Source organism: Octopus bimaculoides, chromosome 3 (genome assembly GCF_046866305.1).
Source record: "Octopus bimaculoides isolate indiv1 chromosome 3, ASM4686630v1, whole genome shotgun sequence".
NCBI lineage: Eukaryota > Metazoa > Mollusca > Cephalopoda > Octopoda > Octopodidae > Octopus > Octopus bimaculoides.
In genome coordinates, this window is record NC_142930.1 from 70,375,480 (window position 1) to 70,387,979 (window position 12,500).

Sequence of the window (12,500 nt, forward strand, 5' to 3'; positions counted from 1 at the left end):
GAATTTCTCTCATTGTAACTACCACAGTACAGTTTGTTCCAATAGAATATCCATGTTTAAGTGGGGTTAAATATTACCACTTTGATTAGGCAGCATTCCTTTGCTTTGTGGTCCATGACAACAATATTTGGTGAATTAGCCCTGATCTCTCTGTCTGTGTTTTTTTGGCATATCCAAAAGTGTGGTCACTTTGTTATTCTCAGATACTTTTCAGTGTATGTAAGTCCCCAATTTGTTATGTCTGTGAATGTATTCTGTATCAGTTAAGACTGGACAACCAGAAACAATGTTGTTCATAGTTTCTTCCACATCATTCTGTAGTTACACATGGTGTTCTGCTTTTTTATATACATTTGGTGGTCCCAGGTGAGGAAACTGCATTAAGAAGCCTGTAGTCTTAGCTTCGAGTCCTGCACTCCTCAGCTAGTATTACAACTTTTCCTTGTCTACTTCCACTCTCTTTATCTTTTTAAGCTATTTGTCAGGTAGAGATTTTTCTAACAATTTCTTTAATATGGCATTCTATTGCCCAGCAATGCACAACCTGCAGTCTGTGAAGGCATTTTGTGTGGCCTGCAAAGGCCCTTTCTGTGGTTTGCGAAGGCACTTTGTGTGACATGTGAAGGCATTTTGTGTAGCCCATGAAGACATTTTCTGTAGCCCATGAAGCCATTTTGCAAAGACTTTCTTATTTTAATATATAACTGAAAATTAACATAGCGAACTGCTTGTACTACACACACTGAAAGCACACATTCTTTTATTCCTTTATTCTTTTATTTGTTTCAGTCATTTGACAGTGGCCATGCTGGAGCACTGCCCTTAGTTGAACAAATCGACTCCAGGACTTATTCTTTGTAAGCCTTGTACTTATTCTATTGGCCTCTTTTTCTGAACCGCTAAGTAACAGGGACGTAAACACATCAACATCGATTGTCAAGCAATGGGGTGGGGGACAAACACAGACACACAAACATACACACACACACACGCACGCATGCACGCACACACACACACACACACACACACACACACACACATATATATGCGATGGGTTTCTTTCAGTTTCCGTCTACCATATCCACTCACAAGGCTGAACCCAAAACCATGTGGTTGGTAAGCAAGCTACTTACCACACAGCCATTCCTGCGCCTATAATAGTATTTATTTATTAACTTTATTATTATATTTTCTTATATTAGTTTTATGCACTATTGTTTTTGTATGTTTCGTGATCATCCAAATTATATAATATACTTTGCAACTTGCCTTGAATGATTGAATTCACAATTTGGCCCTTTGGATGCAAAAGTTTGTGCATCCCTGCTGTAGCCCAAATTTTAGCTTATTTTAGCTGTTTCATGATTTGTGTTGTTTCTTCTTTTTCTTCCTAACTGTTTGTAAATGAATTTCTGTTTTGTAATTTGTTGGCTTTCCTGAAGATAGAAAACAGTTTTTCACTTTCCTTATTTTACTCTTGTTTCTTCTCCATTTCCATATATTTTGAAGTTGTATACTTTGTTTGTCCTTTGTTATATACTATAGAAGAGGAAACTACAATTAAATATATTTCAGTTCTATTAGGTTATCAAGAACGTTCTTGCGGAATTTTAAATTTTGGTTTTAAATGATGTATTTTCAAATTAATTTTCATGAAATTACTTTGACTTTATATATCATTTTGAAGCCTGTTTTTCACTTTATCTATTCGTGTTACTCTTTCTTTTTGAATAATTAGGCCATTTTTTCCGGAACGTTGAATACAACATGGACAAAATGCAAATTCGCACAATTTTCTTATTCCATTTCAAGCTAGGCTGAAAAGTTACTGAAACATCTCACGATATCAACGGTGCATTTGGCTCAGGAATCACTAATGAATGTACAGCACAATGGTAGTTCAAGAAATTTCGTAGCAGTGATGCGAGTCTTGAAGATGATAAGTGTAGTGGTCGGCCATCAGATGTTGACAATGATCAACTAAGAGCCTTAGTGGAAGCCAATCCACGCCCAACTGTTCGAGAGCTTGCTTCTGAATTAGATGTAATCCCCCTCTCACTCTCTGGGAGAGAAGCACAAGCACTTACACAGACGTATACACACACGGCAGTAACTTCCGCCTACCAAATTCAATCACAAGGCTTCGGTCAGCCCGGGGTTATAGCAGAAGACACTTGCCCAAGGTGCCACGCGGTGGGACTGAACCCGAAACCATGCAGCTGGGAAGCAAGCTTCCTAACCACACAGCCATGCCCGCGCCATATGACAATTTCCAACCACTTGAAAGATATTGGAAAAACAAAAATACTTGAGAAATGGGTGCCCCATGAATTGAACGACACCAAAAAAAATGCTGTTTTGAAATGTCATCTTCCCTTCTTTTACACAACAAGAACTACCCGTTTCTCGACCAGATTGTGATTTGCGATGAAAAGTGGATTCTTTACAACAACTGGCAACACTCAGCTCAGTGGTTGGACACCAACGAAGCTCCACGGCACTTCCTGAAGTCAAAGTTGCACCAAAAGAAGGTCATGGTGACTGTTTGGTGGTCTTGCAAGTTATTTAGTGATCCTTCCAGTGCTGGTGCCGCATAAAAAGTATCCAGCCCACACTATAAAGTGGTTGCCATTTGGAAGGGCAACCAGCTGTAAAAAAACATGCCAAAACTGATCTTGCCTTTGCTGGTGCCATGTAAAAAGCACTCAGTCCACTCTACTGGGTGGTTGGTGTTAGGAAGGGCATCCAGCTGTAAAAACTGTGCCAAAACAGACACAAAAGTCTGGTAGAGTCTTTTGCCTGGCCAGCTCCTGTCAAATTGTCCAAGCCATGCCAGCATGGAAGGCAGATGATGATGGTGGTGATGATGATGATGATGGTGATGATGATGATGATGATGATGATGATGATGATGGTGGTGGTGGTGGTGGTGGTGGTGGTGGTGATGATGATGATGATGATGATGATATTCATCATCAGATTTTCCATGATCATTTGTTTCAGAGAGGCATGAATAATAATAAATGTAAATTTTCAACAAACTGTTTTCTGTGTTCTAGGACACCAAATGAATTACACTCTGCTCTATTGTGTTAATTTGGCATAAAGAAATGCTCATGCTGTGCAATAAATAATCCTTATCACATAGGATCATCATTATCATTGTTTAACGTCCGTTTTCCATGCTGGCATGGGTTGGACGGCTTGACTGGGGAGTGGCAAGCCAGGAGGCTGCACCAGGCTCCAATCTGATCTGACAGTGTTTCTACAACTGGATGCCCTTCCTAATGCCAACCACTCCGAGAGTGTAGTGGGTGATTTTTACATGTCACTGGCATGGATGTCAGGCGGCAATGGCATTGGCCACGTTCTGATGGTGCTCTTTACGTGCCACTGGCACAGGAGCCAGTCGGAGAGTGGGTGCTAGCATTGACCATGTTTGGATGCTGCTTTTTACATGCTACCAGCATTGGGAGCCAGTCAGGTGGCACTGGTAACAACCCACACATGCATGGTGCTTATTGCGTGCCACCAGCACGGGAGCCAGTCAGGCGGCACTGGCATTGGCCACAACTACAATTTCCATTTGATTGTGATTAGATTGGATCTGATTTTGATTTTGATTTTACTTGACTCAATAGGTCTCCTTAAGCATGGCGTGTCGCCCGACGATTCAAAGGTATTTTTTAAATGGGCTGGTTATGCGACACTGGCATAGGCTACTGCTCTGATCTCATTTTACTTGTCAAGTCTTCTCAATCACAGCATATTTCCAGAGGTCTTGGTCTTTTGTCATTGCCTCTGTGAGGCCCAATATTTGAAGGTCATGCTTCACCGCCTCATCCCATGTCTTCCACAGGTTCCTTCCACTGTTAGAGAGTGACATTTCTTCACACAGCTCTCCTCATCCATCCGCAGCACATGACCATACCAGTGCAGTCGTCTCTCTTGCACACCACATCTGGTGCTTCTTACGTCTAACATTTCTCTCAGGGCACTTACACTCTGTCATGTGTACACACTGACATTACACATCCAGCAGATCATATTAGCTTCGTTTCTTTCAAGCCTACGCATGTCTTCAGCAGTCATGGCCCATGTTTCACTGCCGTGTAGCATGGCAGTTCACACACATGCATCATACAATCTACCTTTCCTTTTGAGCAAGAGGCCCTTTAGCTTTCTGAATTTTGCCCAGGTGATTCTTATTCTAGTAGCAATGCTCTCAGAGCAACCACTTCCACTGCAGACTTGGTCACCTTGGTAGCGGAAACTATCAACTATTTCTAGTTTCTTCCCCTGGCATGTGATGGAATCAGTTTTCTGAGCCTCTGCAGTGTTTATTGCCTCTGTGCATTTGCCACACACAAAAGCTATCTTCCCGGTTAACCTTCCTTTGATGTTGCTGCACCTCTTATGCGTCCATAGCTAACACTGGATACATCTTATGGAGTTTCTATCTACACCTTTTCTACAGATTTCCTGCAGTTGCCATACCAGGAATATAACATCAGTGGTGCTTCTACCTGGCACAAAACTGAACTGCATCTCATCTAAGCAGACTCTCTCCCTAATTAGTTGGGCTATGACCCTCTCTGTGACCTTCATCACCTAATCCATCAGTTTGATACCCCTGTAGTTATTTCTATCTAAAGCATCACCTTTACCTTTGTAGCAGTTGATTATGGTGCTGCTACACCAGTCATTGAGTATGACTCCTTCGTGAACTACCTGGTTTACAATATGGGTGAGTAGGCCATAAACCACACCACCAGATATTTTAAGCATCTCAGCAGTGATTCCTGATGGGTCAGGGGCTTTTCCTGACTTCATATCCTTAATTATTTTATCTACCAGGGTATTGTCTATTCTGGTAGCAGGTCCCTCTACTGGGTCAACATGTAGCAGGCTTTCCTCCTCTCATTCATTCTCCACATTCAGCAGCCTTTCATAATGGCTTCTACAAGCTTCTTTCTATGCAGAATCATTAAAAGCAAGTGCACCATTATCCATGTGGAAATATTTCTCTCTTGTGACATCACAATTTTCTCTCACACACTGTCTTGCAATCCAAAATACTTCAGTTCTTCGGTCCTCACATCGCTGAACATTGGCAAACTTCTTTTCTGCTTCTCCCTTGGTTATGTATACTTGTTGCCAAGCCTCCCTTCTGGCTATCTGGTACAGTTCCCTGCTACCCCCACTCTTCCAGGCTTTCCAGGCCTGTTTCTTTGCTCTAATGGCCTTGTCTACCATATTATTCCACCACCATGTTACTCTAGATCTAAAAGGGACTTTGCACTAGCTGTAGATTTGGTCTGTGATGCTCAGTAAGCTATCCCATAGGAATTTCCAGTTACCCTCTATGCCTGAAGTCTGTAGCTCCTCTTCCCTCTCATCAAATTTCTCAATGAGGATGTCCCTAAATCTCTGACCATGTGAAAGGTTCTTTAGCTTCCAAATCCTTCTTTTCTGGATTGGTCTGCTTCTTGGCATCCTTCTGGCCTCAAGTCTAAAGTCACTAATATGCTAGTCTATGCTGGGAGGTAAATTCTTCACCAGGAAGGGTCTTTGTATTTAAGAGCAACCTTGCATCCCACTTTCTGATGAGGATGAAATCAATCTGACTAGCAGTCACCTGGTCGATAGGTTATCAGGTGGCTGCCTGACTTCCTGAAGTTAGTGTTGCAGATTAATAGGTTGCATGCATCACAGAACTCTAGTAGTTTAGTTCTCTCTACATTTCCGGAACCAATTCCATGGCTCTTGTGAACACCATGGAAGATACTGGATAGCTGTCTGACATTCCTATTAAAACCTCCAGCTGCAAAGATGAGGTCATTGCCATTCATCTTTGAGGTAGCTTGTAGAAGGGTATCATAAAAGTGGTCCTTCTGATCATTTGGTAGGCCTGCTTGTGGGACATAGGCAGAAATAATTGTAGCTATACTATTCTTCAGGACTAGCCTGAGCTTAAGCACTCTATCACATACCCTGATTACCTCTATGACCTTATCCACCTATTTCTCCACAAGGAGTATGCCTACACCCCCTACTCCATCCGTGTTACCTTGCCAGAAGATTTTATACCTATGTGCCTTGCCTGTGAGGACCCTAGCTGAAGCTCCTCTCCACCTTAACTCTTGTATGTAGCATACATCAACACATCTCTGTTCAAGTATCTCTACAATCTCACTAGACCTACTTTTCAGTGTGCCTACATTGACAGTGCCAACTCTAAAAACTGGGAAAGGAATGTGGGAGGAGGCACGGGGAGGGGAGATGTTATTCAGTGCCTGAAAAAAAGGTTTTCGTGTTCATTTGTTCTCACTTTCACACCTGCTCTCACTTTCGACCTGTCCTCATTCAAACATTCAAGCATGTTAAGATTGTTACCCTTTCTGGGGGTAGGAGTAAGTGTTAGTGGCGTTGTGGACATCATAAAAATGTAAATGTAAGCATTACTGGTGTTGCATATACAAGTAAGTAAATCAATAAAGATAGATAAAGGAGAATATGAATATCAATATGCCAATGTTAGATTAAGAAGGTGGGCAGCTAAACTAGTTGCATTTGTCCTGGGGGAGAGAGGGAGAGAGGAAATTACAGGTATGATAGAGGATACCACCAGTGAGGGAGGGGGTTTCTGGTGAGAGAAGAGAGATATCTTGTAATGGTGGTGGGAGAAGAGAGAGATATTTGGTATTGGTGGTGGGAGAAAAGAGAGAGATATCCGGTATTGGTGGTGGGGGTGGGAATAAGCAGGCACACCGCGAACAAACAGGGGTTAATTTAGAGAGATGGTACATAAACGAGCTGCTATAAACAAGCTGGAGGGCCTAGTCTACCCTTATGAGTCAGATGGTACAAAAATATGTAGCCAACTTGAGAACACAAGAGGGAAGGAGAAATTCCATTTAGAAAATTACATGAAGAATTAAGGTGAAATGAAGGCTGAGAGAGAGAGATTAGGAAGTTATATATTGAAGGGTCAATTTAAATAATTAGCTTACGAAAGTAGGTATTAGTAAATAATACATATTAAAGTATTAATAGCGAATGGCAAATGAATGCATGAAAAGTTTGAAAAATGAGAGTATATCTTAGCTTAGCAATACATAACTGGGGGTCCCAAGAACAACCTGCATTGGAATGAATTATGTGAAAAACTGGGCTCCTTGCTTTTCCAAAAGAATAAGTCCTCTAATCAATACTCTGTCTCTGCTTTCAAAGGAAGATGTAATTGTAATCAATGACTTAAAAACCATTATTATGGAGTCTATCAAAGTCAAAATAGACTATATGTAACTTGCTATCAAAATATATTCCTCTAAGGTTGTCACTGGGTCACTCTTAAGTGAAATGTTATGACTACAGCATTAATTTCTCAGTTATTAAATTCTGCTGCTGCTGCTGCTGCTGCGAAAAAAAAGGGCATTTGCATTGTTGAAAAAGAGACTTATGCAATGGCGATGCTACTTTCTTTTAAGGTAAACAATTTACCTTAATGATTAATCAGAAATCTATAGTTTATATATAATCTATAGCTTCTATATGACATGACATTTCTTCAACTGCCATTTCTTACTTGACTTTGTTATTTTCTATTTTTGCCAATTTCCCAGTCATGATTAGTAAAACATAAAACTGGCAAACTATATAAATATCTATCTTATAAAAACATATATAAATTGTGAGTTCTCTCCTTCTCATGTTATATTTTTCTACTACAACTCACCATGTGGGGAAAAAAATCTCTTCAATGAAAGATTTTCCCGACCCACTTCTAGTTAATGCAAGAAATGGAACTTGTACAGGTTTAATCATACACATCTCTACATGTCACGTTGTAAATTGAAACTTTTCACTAGTATTCTTTTGTCTTTTATGGCTGCTGAAGTGGACTAAGGTGTTAAAACGGAGGCAGTTGAATTCAGATCAGTGATCAGGTTCTTATACTTGAAAGATTGTACATCAAAAGAGACTTTCGATGAGATGAAAGAATATATATATATATATATATATATATCAAACATAAATTGAAAACAGAACACAAAGGATATCATGGTACACGTGTTTCAAGCTTTATAAACAATCTGTCATTACATCAGTATATGTATATTGTTGATATAAAGAATGATTTAAAGCTATCTTCAGCCGCAAACAATGCTAGTCCAAAGATTACATCACAAAAGAAAAAGAAAAAGAAAGAGAAAAAGATAAAGTCCATTTAGTATTACCCATTATAATAGGTTTATCATATTCATTTATAAAGGTATAGCTGCATAAAGTTTTCTTGGATTTCCGAAATCTGCCCATACTGTACCACAATTCAGCATAGAGTGAATATATATATATATATATGTGTATAGGCATGTTGATGCAAACAAGAAAAAGTAGAACTCAAAATAGGAATATATGTATATTTTTATCAATATTTAGTAGAAGTTACAGAGTGACTCAAGGTCTGAGTGTTTTGTGCATTTGCACTTATCAAACTGGTGACAAGTTGAAGGCCTGTGAGTTTATACAGCTAAACTATAGACTATGAGCTTCATTACCTTACAGCTATATACTGTTCTGTACTTGACTAATGCTTTGTTCTGAAGCATGTGTATATTGAGTTCAATACCAGGTTATTAGTCTTGCAATGCCTAAGCAATATATATATATATATATATATATATATATATATATATATATATATATATATATATATATATATATATATATATATATATATACACATGCGCACACACACACACACACATGAGGGGCTTCTACAATATTTCTGTCTACTAAATTCATTCACAAGGCATGGGCCAGCCTATTGGGCTATTGTTGAAGACATTTACCCAAAGTGCTATGTGGTGGGACTGAACTCAAAACCTCATGGTTGTAAACCAAGCTTCTTAACAACACAGCCATGCTTGCACAATAAGAAATAAAAAATGAAAATAAATAAATAAAAAATTCAACAGAACTTTCTTGACATAGTTAATTAGAAACAACATGGCAAAAGAAGGAAATATTAAAGGAATTTTTGCAGGAATGAAAGTTGATCAGCTATAACAGTTTCAGAGAATATTATTTAAAGAATCATATTTCAAAAGATACTTTATTAAATAGATATCTTCATAATTGAATAATGACTCTGCCTTCTGATATTATAGCACTTGGCGAATACCAATATCTTTCAAGTATGATTAAGACAGTGATTACTTTGTGATCGCTAACCCTTTAGTGTTCAGACTACTCTGTTAAATGTAATGTTTTTTTTTTTTATCTAAATTGTTTTGAATTAATCATGCATTATCTCATAGCTTTAAGGTTTCAGTGATATACTCTTTACTCTTTTACTTGTTTCAGTCATTTGACTGCGGCCATGCTGGAGCACTGCCTTTAGTCGAGAAAATCGACCCCAGGACTTATTCTTTGTAAGCCTAGTACTTATTCTATCGGTCTCTTTTTGCCGAACCCCTAAGTTACGGGGCCGTAAACACACCAGCATCGGTTGTCAAGCGATGGTGGGGGGGACAAACACAGACACACAAACATATATATATATATATATATATATATATACATATATACGACGGGCTTCTTTCAGTTTCCGTCTACCAAATCCACTCATAAGGCTTTGGTCGGCCCGAGGCTATAGTAGAAGACACTTGCCCAAGGTGTCACGTAGTGGGACTGAACCCGGAACCATGTGGTTGGTAAGCAAGCTACTTACCACACAGCCACTCCTGCACCTATATTTGCCTATGATTGCTTATTTTTAGAATTTTAGAGTAGGTTATGCATGAGAGGTTAGATATGGCCAGTTTGAATGTAAAACATATAGAATATTCGAGCCGGATTTGGCTGGTTTAGATGCTAAAGGGTTAATAATACATTTTCTCACATTTACAGTCATTCTATTTGCTGCTTTGAAATTTAGTTGCTGTTTCCCAGCTCAATGTGGAATGAACAGAGCTATGATCAGAGGTGTCTTTTCTTTTATGCAACTGTAGGATGTGAGTTCAAGGAGATTTGGCTGCTAATTCTAACAGGTTAAGGAAACACATTGAGCTTCCTTCATTTGCTCAGATGAAATAGCCTTTTCTGGTTCTGATGGTTGCAATTGATGTACACATGTAAAGTAAATCTAACCTTGTTTATTACAGGGGTTTTGATTCCAAAAAAGTACAATGATAAATGAATCATCTCCATACACTTTGTAAATAGAACAAATAGTAGATTCATTGACACCAAACTCACAGCCTATTGCAGCAGAGCTTCCACTCTCAGCATATTTTCTCAATCGTCTTCTCTGAAAAAAATCCACTCATCCATCTCATTTTATTATGATCAGTTGCCTTCATATTTTTTACTGTTTACTGATCCCATGCTGATGAGTGCGAGTACATAAATCTGAATAACAAAACACAGCTACATAGCATAGTCATGTAACCACAAGTGGTAGTCAGTGCATGATGGGTAGCAGAGCATTGTGGGTAGTTGCCAGGTATGTTTTAGTGGTACCAGCAAAATCTTTGGCTGATCACTGACCTGTTATCAAAGATCAGTTGAATGTATTGGGTTATCCCTGATCAGTGATGAGTGAATCAGTGATAAACAAGACTACACGTATTGCTCCGAAAGAAATATCCAAAAACATGTTGTCTTATATGAGGTGAATCATCACCATCACCATCATCATCATCATCATCATCATCATCATCATCATCATCATCACAACCACCACCACCACCATTGCCGCAGTTGCTGCTGCAGCCACCGCCACCTCTATTGCCACCAGAAGCCTGTCCTATATGTATATGTGTGTGTGTCTTTCTATCTGTGTTTGTCCCCGACCACCACTTAACAATTGATGTTGGTTTGTTTATGTCCCTGTAACTTAGCAGTTTGGCAAAAAGAGACCAATAGAATAAGTGCCAGGCTTAAAGAAAAAATAAGTCCTGGGGTTGATTCATTCATTCCATAAAAAGGTTCTTCAAGGCAGTGCCCCAGCATGGCCACAGTCGAATAATTGAAACAGATAAAATGTAAAAGGTAAAGATACACATAACACACATATACATACATGCATATACATGCACACACCCACTCACACACATGCACATGCATATATATCTTTTATTGTTTACTTGTTTTGGTCATTTAACTGTGGCCATGCCGGAGCACTTCTTTTTAGTCGAACAAATTAATCCCAGGACCTATTCTTTGTAAGCCTGGTGCTTATTCTATCAGTTATTTTGCTGAACTGCTAAGTTATGGGAACGTAAACATACCAACATCGGTTGTCAAGTGATGGAGGTGGGCGACAAATACACAGACAAACAGACAGACACACACACACAGATATATATATATATATATATATATATATATATCATCATCATCATCATCATCATCGTTTAACGTCCGCTTTCCATGCTAGCATGGGTTGGACGATTTGACTGAGGACTGGTGAAACCGGATGGCAACACCAGGCTCCAGTCTGATTTGGCAGAGTTTCTACAGCTGGATGCCCTTCCTAACGCCAACCACTCAGAGAGTGTAGTGGGTGCTTTTACGTGTCACCCGCACGAAAACGGCCACGCTCGAAATGGTGTCTTTTATGTGCCACCCGCACAAGCCAGTCCAGGGGCTCTGGCAACGATCTCGCTCGAAAATCCTACAGGAGCCAGTCAGGCGGTACTGGCAACGGCCACGCTCAAAATGGTGCATCTCATGTGCCACCCGCACAAGAACCAGTCCAGGGGCACTGGCAACGATCTTACTTGGCTTGCCGGGTCTTCTCACGCACAGCACATTTCCAAAGGTCTCGGTCAGTAGTCATCGCCTCGGTGAGGCTCAATGTACGCAGGTCTTGCCTCACCACCTCAGCCCAGGTCTTCCTGGGCCTACCTCTTCCACGGGTTCCCTCAACTGTTAGGGTGTGGCACTTTTTCACGCAGCTATCCTCCTCCATTCTCACCACATGTCCATACCAGCGCAATCGTCTCTCTTGCACGCCACAACTGATGCTTCTAATGTTCAGCTTTTCTCTCAAGATACTTACACTCTGACGGGTATTCACATTGACATTACACATCCAATGGAGTATACTGGCTTCATTCCTTGCGAGCTTACGTATGTCCTCAGCAGTTACAGCCCATGTTTCACTGCCATGTAGCATGGTTGTTCGTACACATGCGTCATACAGTCTGCCTTTTACTCTGAGTGAGAGTCCCTTTGTCGCCAGCAGGGGTAAGAGCTCTCTAAACTTTGCCCAGGCTATTCTTATTCTAGCAGCTACACTTTCAGCGCACCCACCCCCACTACTAACTTGGTCGCCCAGATAGCGGAAGCTATCGACTACCTCTAGTTTTTCACCCTGGAATGAGATAGAAGTTGTTTCCTGTTTGTTTACAGTCTTTATTGCACCTGAACATCTGCCACAAACAAAAACTAACTTGCTAGTTAACCTGCCTTTGATGTTGCTGCACCTC